The sequence below is a fragment of the Cebus imitator genome, unplaced genomic scaffold, assembly GCF_001604975.1.
Source record: "Cebus imitator isolate Cc_AM_T3 unplaced genomic scaffold, Cebus_imitator-1.0 Scaffold288, whole genome shotgun sequence".
Classification (NCBI taxonomy): Eukaryota; Metazoa; Chordata; class Mammalia; order Primates; family Cebidae; genus Cebus; species Cebus imitator.
The window spans coordinates 1,216,460-1,223,394 of NW_016107603.1; the positions used below are offsets into that span (position 1 = coordinate 1,216,460).

The 6,935-nt window shown below is 40.3% G+C and overlaps 1 non-coding gene across 1 annotated transcript; it reads right to left on the reverse strand.

Annotated features, from left to right (window-relative positions):
* Positions 1 to 2,067: 2,067 nt before the first annotated feature.
* Positions 2,068 to 2,254, reverse strand: LOC119467436. Its single transcript, XR_005195972.1, has one exon. It is a non-coding gene; the product is annotated as a U2 spliceosomal RNA (small nuclear RNA).
* Between the last annotated feature and the right edge of the window lie 4,681 nt (positions 2,255 to 6,935).

Genomic DNA, 6,935 nt, shown 5'->3' on the forward strand with positions numbered 1-6,935 from the left:
GTTCCCACAGAATAGAAATCAGCAACCATGACGGGTATATTGTGCTAGTTTAGATGTGACATAATTTCATAGTTTTCCATTGGAGCACACGTCTTCCTTCACCAGCACCCTAATATTGAACTGAACATAGGCACTGCCAAGTTACACAGCATTTACATTCTTTTCTGATTTGGCTTTTTCTGTCTTTGCTCATAGAGGCTGTTTCTATTACCTGTTACTGCCAGTTCACTATTCCTAAGAACTCTGCATTCTAATCTGGGACATCTTGAGATCACACAATGAGAAGTGATCCTTGAATTTGTGTACAAGTCCTGTGAATTTAAGGTTAGCTCCTTCACAGCTCACTCTTTGGTCCTGGAAGCTGACTGAAATTGGAGCAGCTCAGCTAGTGCGGAGTCTGGCACTCTTAAGTGAAACTTCCTGCAGCACACAAACACACACACACACACACACAAATACCCTTCAGCTGCACTGCATTTTAAAAGCAGCAAAAGTATGCTGTTTTAAAAGTATGTCCAAAGATTATACAAGATTATAAGAGCACTGGCCCCACATTTACCAAATTTAGAAAATTACTCCATCCCCAGAACAAAATTATATTTCCCAAACTCAGTACTTAAGAGAGCTGACAAAGACCACAGCAGAGATTCCGCAGCATTGAGAGGAAGAGGATACCTTCTTGGTTTGAGCTGCACCAGCATGCCAGAGTTTATGTCACTTGTTCAGCAGCCATGAGCTGGGAGCTTAACAATAACTGGAAAATAGCTCTTGGCAAGAGTTTATTTTTGGAACCATGAATTTTTCCCCCACCCCTTACAAATGGATTACTGCCTTAGCTCTTTCAGTATTAAGCCGTTTGAGGCCCACTAGAATCTGTCCAGAAGCTCAAGAAGCCAGAGCATGTATGCCTGTGTGATCCAACGACAAGCAGCAGCCAGCCCAGCAAAGCCCCCACTAGGGGCAGTAGCTTTGTTCAGGCAGCAAGGTCAGTGTCTGCTTGCTTGCCAGGCCTCATGGCTATCTTCTGAAGGCAACTGTGGCCCCTATGCATTTATCGGATCTGCCTTCATAAAGATAATCATTGGCCTATGGATAAGGCCTTCGTAAACAGCAGTAATCGGCAAGTTCAAAATACCACATGGCCCAAAGGATGGAACCTCTGACCTAGGCGGCAACAGTTCAAAGCTAACTGCACAGCTGTTCAGACTGACTGCATCAAGCCACCACAGTCACCAAGACAATAAAAAGGGCTGTCCATTAAGCATGTCACATCATCAGCTGTGAGATACATCCCAATTAGAAATCAGTTAAAAATGAAAGAAAAATGTGAGTCTTAGAATCAATTAAGTATAGTAGTAATGTAGCAGTAGGCAAAATGTGGGTGTAGTTACTATGTGCCAGGCACTATTTAAACTTTAACTTATATTGTCTTATTTTTCTCACAACGGCTTTATGAAAGTAGGTATTATTAATAGTATCCCCATCTTACAGAAAGAAATGGAAGTAGAGTGAAATTAGAAATTAGTCCAGGGCCACCTGGGTATTAGACAGTGGCGCCAGTCAGTCTGAGTATGAACGTCTACACTTACATTCTTGTGGCTCATTTGGAAAGTACAGAAACAGGGAGAGAAGCAGGAAGAAAAGTCACTTGTCATCTTATCACTGAAAGACAACATCAAAACTTTGACACTGTTCTTTCCAGTAATAAAAAATTCTTTTTTATTCCATTTATTTATTATTATTTTTTGAGAAAGCATTTTACTTTTGTTGCCCAAGCTACAGTGCAATGGCACACTCTTGGCTCACTGCAACCTCTGCCTCCTGGGTTCAAGCCATTCTCCTGACTCTGCCTCCCGAGTAGCTGGGACTATAAACATGCTGCACCACATCCAACTAATTTTTTGTATTTTTTGTAGAGACAGAGTTTTGCCATGTGCCCAGGCTGGTCTCAAACTCCTGAGCTCAAGCAAACCTCCCACGTTGGCCTCCCAAAGTGTTGAGATTACAGGTGTGAGCCACCACACCCAGCCTTGATCTACTTTTTGTTGCAACCATTCTATACCCTGAAGGGGATGCACCATTCCTGGAGATACTGCAATACCAGGTCGACGGGTAGAGTGGGGCAAGTTCCTATTCCATCTCCTAGCTCCAAAAATCCATTTAATATATGATCCTCCAATAGAGAATGTATCAGATATTAAACTGATACAAATAGACACTACGCTTGATCTTAGCCAAAAGGCTGAGAAGTGATAAAATTTTCTATGAGACTTTTAATGATCCATGTTTTTGAAATGATTGTTTTATAGGAACCAAATGGAACGATTAATCATTATGAAGCCATCCAACACTCACAAACAGCCCTACGATGGATCCTTTGAACTCCAAGACTGTTGGGAATCCCAGCCAGTTCTTCCTTTGCTTTGTCCCTTCATGGGTTAGTCCAAGCCTTCCCATGGTTTGCAACATTTCCACACAGTGCTAACAAAGGCCATGCAGTCGTAGTGTGTTTCTTATGTGCCTGTCTTAGACCCTGAGCACTGTAACATGATCCCACTGAATTCTTGCAGTAAATGATCCCAGACCCCTTGAGACAACATATGGCAAGCAACCAGATATCACAAAAGTGTGATTTGTATTTCTGGGCAAGCAGCGGCCTCAGAGGACTAAGATCTTCTAAAGCTTTGAAACTCTTGCAGCTGCCAGTAACCGGATGAAATGCACAACTCCAGGTGGAAGAATGGTCATCAGCCCACCCCAGAGAGAGTCTGACACTTGAGAATGCAAGTGGGGCTTAAAGCATGTGCAAAACAAAGTTGAAGACTTTGCCTGTACTTAGGACATCAGCTATTCACACACTCAGCAAACCCAGACAAATGGAATGCAGAGTAACTACATACTGCATGAACAAATTAAAAGAAATATGCTGTCATTTTGCTTTTCTTTAAATCCATACAGAAAGAAAATATGCAGGGAGCGGTGGCTCAAGCCTATAGTTCCAGCACTTTGGGAGGCTGAGGTGGGCGGCTCACATGAGGTCAGGAGTTCCAGACCAGACTGTAAAATTAACTGGGAATGATGGCGCACACCTGTTGTCCCAGTTAATCAAGAGGCTGAGGTGGTAGAATTGCTTGAACCTGGGGGCTGAGGTTGCAGTGAGCCGAGATCACGCCACTGCACTCCAGTCTGGGCAATGGAGTGAGACTCCATCTCAAAAAAAAAAAAAAAGAAATAAATAGAAGAAATAGATATGGTGCCTTACACTGTCAGGGCCTCCAAAGACCTCATATATAATTGGGAATATATAATGTAGAAATAAACTTGTGGCTGGTATAGATTTTCTCAAACTGGGTGGGGCAGGCTTGGCTGCATTCTCGGGGACTGGAGAGTTTTGTGAGGGATTTTAAATATTAATTTTTCATTTTAAAGATAGTGCAAAAATTACTTCACCTATTATAAAAATATTATTTGCAGTGACAATTCATATTTGAAAAACTTTGCATGTAGAACAAGACTTTTGTTCCACAAAGTAGTATTTTTCCCACTGAAGTACGCAGACATAGTTTTGAGACTTCATGAAATTTTTTTCTCTTTACAAGGTTAATATAGTTCTCAGATTTGAGAAACATTGGTTTGGGACATTTTTAAAAATTGAAAACTGTAAGACATAATTATAATTTAGTATTAGTTCCCCTTTATTTCAGTTTCTCAGCTACAAAACTTTCTCCCACCCTCTCACTTCAGTGAGATGTAAAGTCAGGTGAGATTAATGTGCACTACAGCTCCATAAGAGGAAAGATAGGGGCTAAATGGAGGGAATTCATTGTTTTAAGCATAAATATAGTAAGGAGAAGTGAAAATCACTACAGGTCAGAAAAAAATCATTCTTACCCAGCAGCCTTGTGACAGTGAGACTATGAAACACAGGCTCAGAGCCCACTGGCTCCTCCATGGTGGCAGAACTTCCCCAGCTGTGACCAGCACAGGAAGGCTGCGTAGAAGCCACGTGAGGCTTCTACTGGGGCTAAATGAGCAAAGCAAACCCATATGGAGAGGATTGCTGCAAGGAGGAGCAGGTGATTGTGCATATAAAAGCACTTAGCACAGTGCTTGGCACAAAGCAGATGAGCTACACACGTTTATTCATTCTGAGTCTTTAGTTCAACTAAATCTTTAGTGTAAAGATTGAGAGCTTGAAAAAGAATTAAACAATTTGGTTTAGCAGGCCTGTTGTTTTGATTTATATCCTAGATAAGCTTATGTTTGAACTGATACCTCAGATATAGACCAAATCAACAGTCATGTCTGACAAGCCTGTGGTAGATATCTACTGTAAGCTAGACACACACGCCAGGTGATTTTGCAAAGGCAACCCCAGTCCTTCCCAAATCCTCCAATGTCCTATTAATTAACAGTCTCATCTCAAATAAATAATAAATAAGTAATTAACAGTCTCATCTCATATGACTCCGGAAGTTTAAAGCCCAGCGTTTCTAGGAGGAAACTCCCATTCTCCAAGTGGTTTTCTGTTCAGTTCACTTTATGCCACTCTGTGGACACAGCTCCTTCTCCATCATTTTCCAAAGCATATTTAGGGCTGTTGGGCCCCTAAAGTGAATTCTGCTGCTTCTCTAGAAAAATAGAAGCCTAATACTACTGCCTCAGCATCAGGATTCTTATCACAAACTCCAAGAGTGTCTTTCCATTCCTCACTCTACCTTAAATTCCTGGCCCCAGACAAATTAACCTGCCTAGAAAAAGAGAAGCCACCTCAGGCCAGCCCCTGAGATTCACTCAGAGTGTGCCATTCAAAACGGCAAGGTTAAAGTTGAAATGCTGTTTGTGATCTGACCTCTGAGGTCACACACCATCACTTCGAGATTCACTCAGAGTGAGCAATTCAAAACGGCAAGGTTGAAGTTGAAATGCTGTTTGTGATCTGACCTCTGAAGTCACACACCATCACTTCTACCATATTTCACAGCACATGCAGACCAGCTCTGCTTTCGTTATGGGAGTACGCTGCACATGGGTAGGAATATCAGGAGGTAAAGATCATTGATGGCCTTCTTAGAGATTGGCTACCACTTTGCCACTGACTTTGGGCAAGCCCCATAACCCCTCTGAACACCAGTGTCCTCATCTATAAAACATAGGAATTAATAATAGTCTCTACCTCATGTGGTTGTTTGAAAATGAGAAAATTCATGTTAAATGCTTTTCTCTTACTGGAAACTCAGAATACATTAACTATAATCACAATAATTATACCATCAACACTGTTGGATAATAACTAAAAGCTTTCCAACACTAAATCCAATCCATGTATGTATCAGACCAGCCCACAGAGAAGTCCACATTGCTTAGGCAGTGAAGTGGAGGAGTGCACAAAGCTGCTCACTCCTTCATAGATTCACAGAATGTTACAGATGCCCATCTCTTACATCTCTCTCACTGCCCTATTAAGCACACATTTCAACTCTCTACATTGAACAACTTACAGTTCCATGTCATTCTACATTTTAAGTCTTTATACATGCACCTCCTTCTGCATAGAATGCTCTTTCCAGCTGTCAAATATTTCACCGAACTTCAACTCATCCTTTACTTAATAAATGTGTTGATTTGTTTTCCTAAGCATTTTCTTTTTCTTTTTCATTTTTCTTTTTTTCCTTTCTTTCCCCTGTATGTGTAGTTATCCTTCCTTTTTGTCCCCGTTTTCTTTCATCTATTCAACAAATTGCTACCAAGTGCTAACCATGTGCCAGGAAAAAATGAACAAGACGAAAGTCCTTGTTACTGTCTAAAAGTCTTGATCCTCTCTAAAAGAATCCGATTATTTTAGAGAGGAAAAACAAATCTGGGACAATAATTCTCAAATTTTTGGACTCAGGACAACTTTACCCTCTTAAAAATTATGGTACATCCCAAAGAGCTATTGTTTATGTGGATTATGGAAGCTAAAATTATGTAATTTATAAAAATATTTATTTAAAAGTAATGACAGATTGACTAAATGTTAACATATCTTTTAATGAAAACTAGTTATGTTTTCTAAAACAAAAAAAGTAATGAGAGGAGTGGCATTTTTATACATTTGAGAATTTCTTTAATGTCATGTTTAATAGAAGAAAGCTATATCCTCCTATCTGCTTCTGCATTTGGCTTGTTATGATAGCATTTGTCATTTAACCTCTGGAAAATTCCCCTGCACATTCATGAGAGGATGAATAGAAAAAGTCAAAAAACATTTCAGTATTATTACAAAAGCAGTTTTGACATTGTGGACTCCATAAAAAGGACTTGGGGATCCCTAAGCATCCCCTTGCCCATACTTTCAGAAGTGCTCATTTGGAGAGTCATAAATTTATACTTTTTTAAAAAAAGAAAATAAACTATGTCTTGGATTTTTCTTCTAAAACTGTATCTATTTTTATACTCTTATAGCAGTGGTTCTCAACTTTTACTGTGCTTAGGAATACTTAGGAGGCATAGCTAAAATGCTGATTTGGCTTCTACTCCAAAAATTACTGATTCCCTAAGTTTGGAGTGTGCACTTTTTCAAGGTTCTTAGTTTCTTTGCATTGGGTTAGAATATGTTCTTTTAGCTCACCGTAGTTTCTTATTACCCACCTTCTGAAGTCTGATTCTGTCATTTCATCACACTCCTTCTCCATCCAGCCTTGTTCCCTTGCTGGTGAGGAGTTGTGATCCCTTTTAGGAGGAGAGGTGTTCTGATTTCGGGTGTTTTCATCCTTTTTGTGCTGGTTTCTTCCCATCTTTGTAGGTTTTTCCACCTGTTGTCTTTGTAGTTACTGACTTAGATTGGGTCTCTGAGTGAACTTCCAGTTTGTGGACGCTGAAGTTACTTCTTTTTCTTAGCTTTCCTCCTAACAGTCTGGCCCCTCTGCTGTAGGACTGCTGAGGTCCACTTC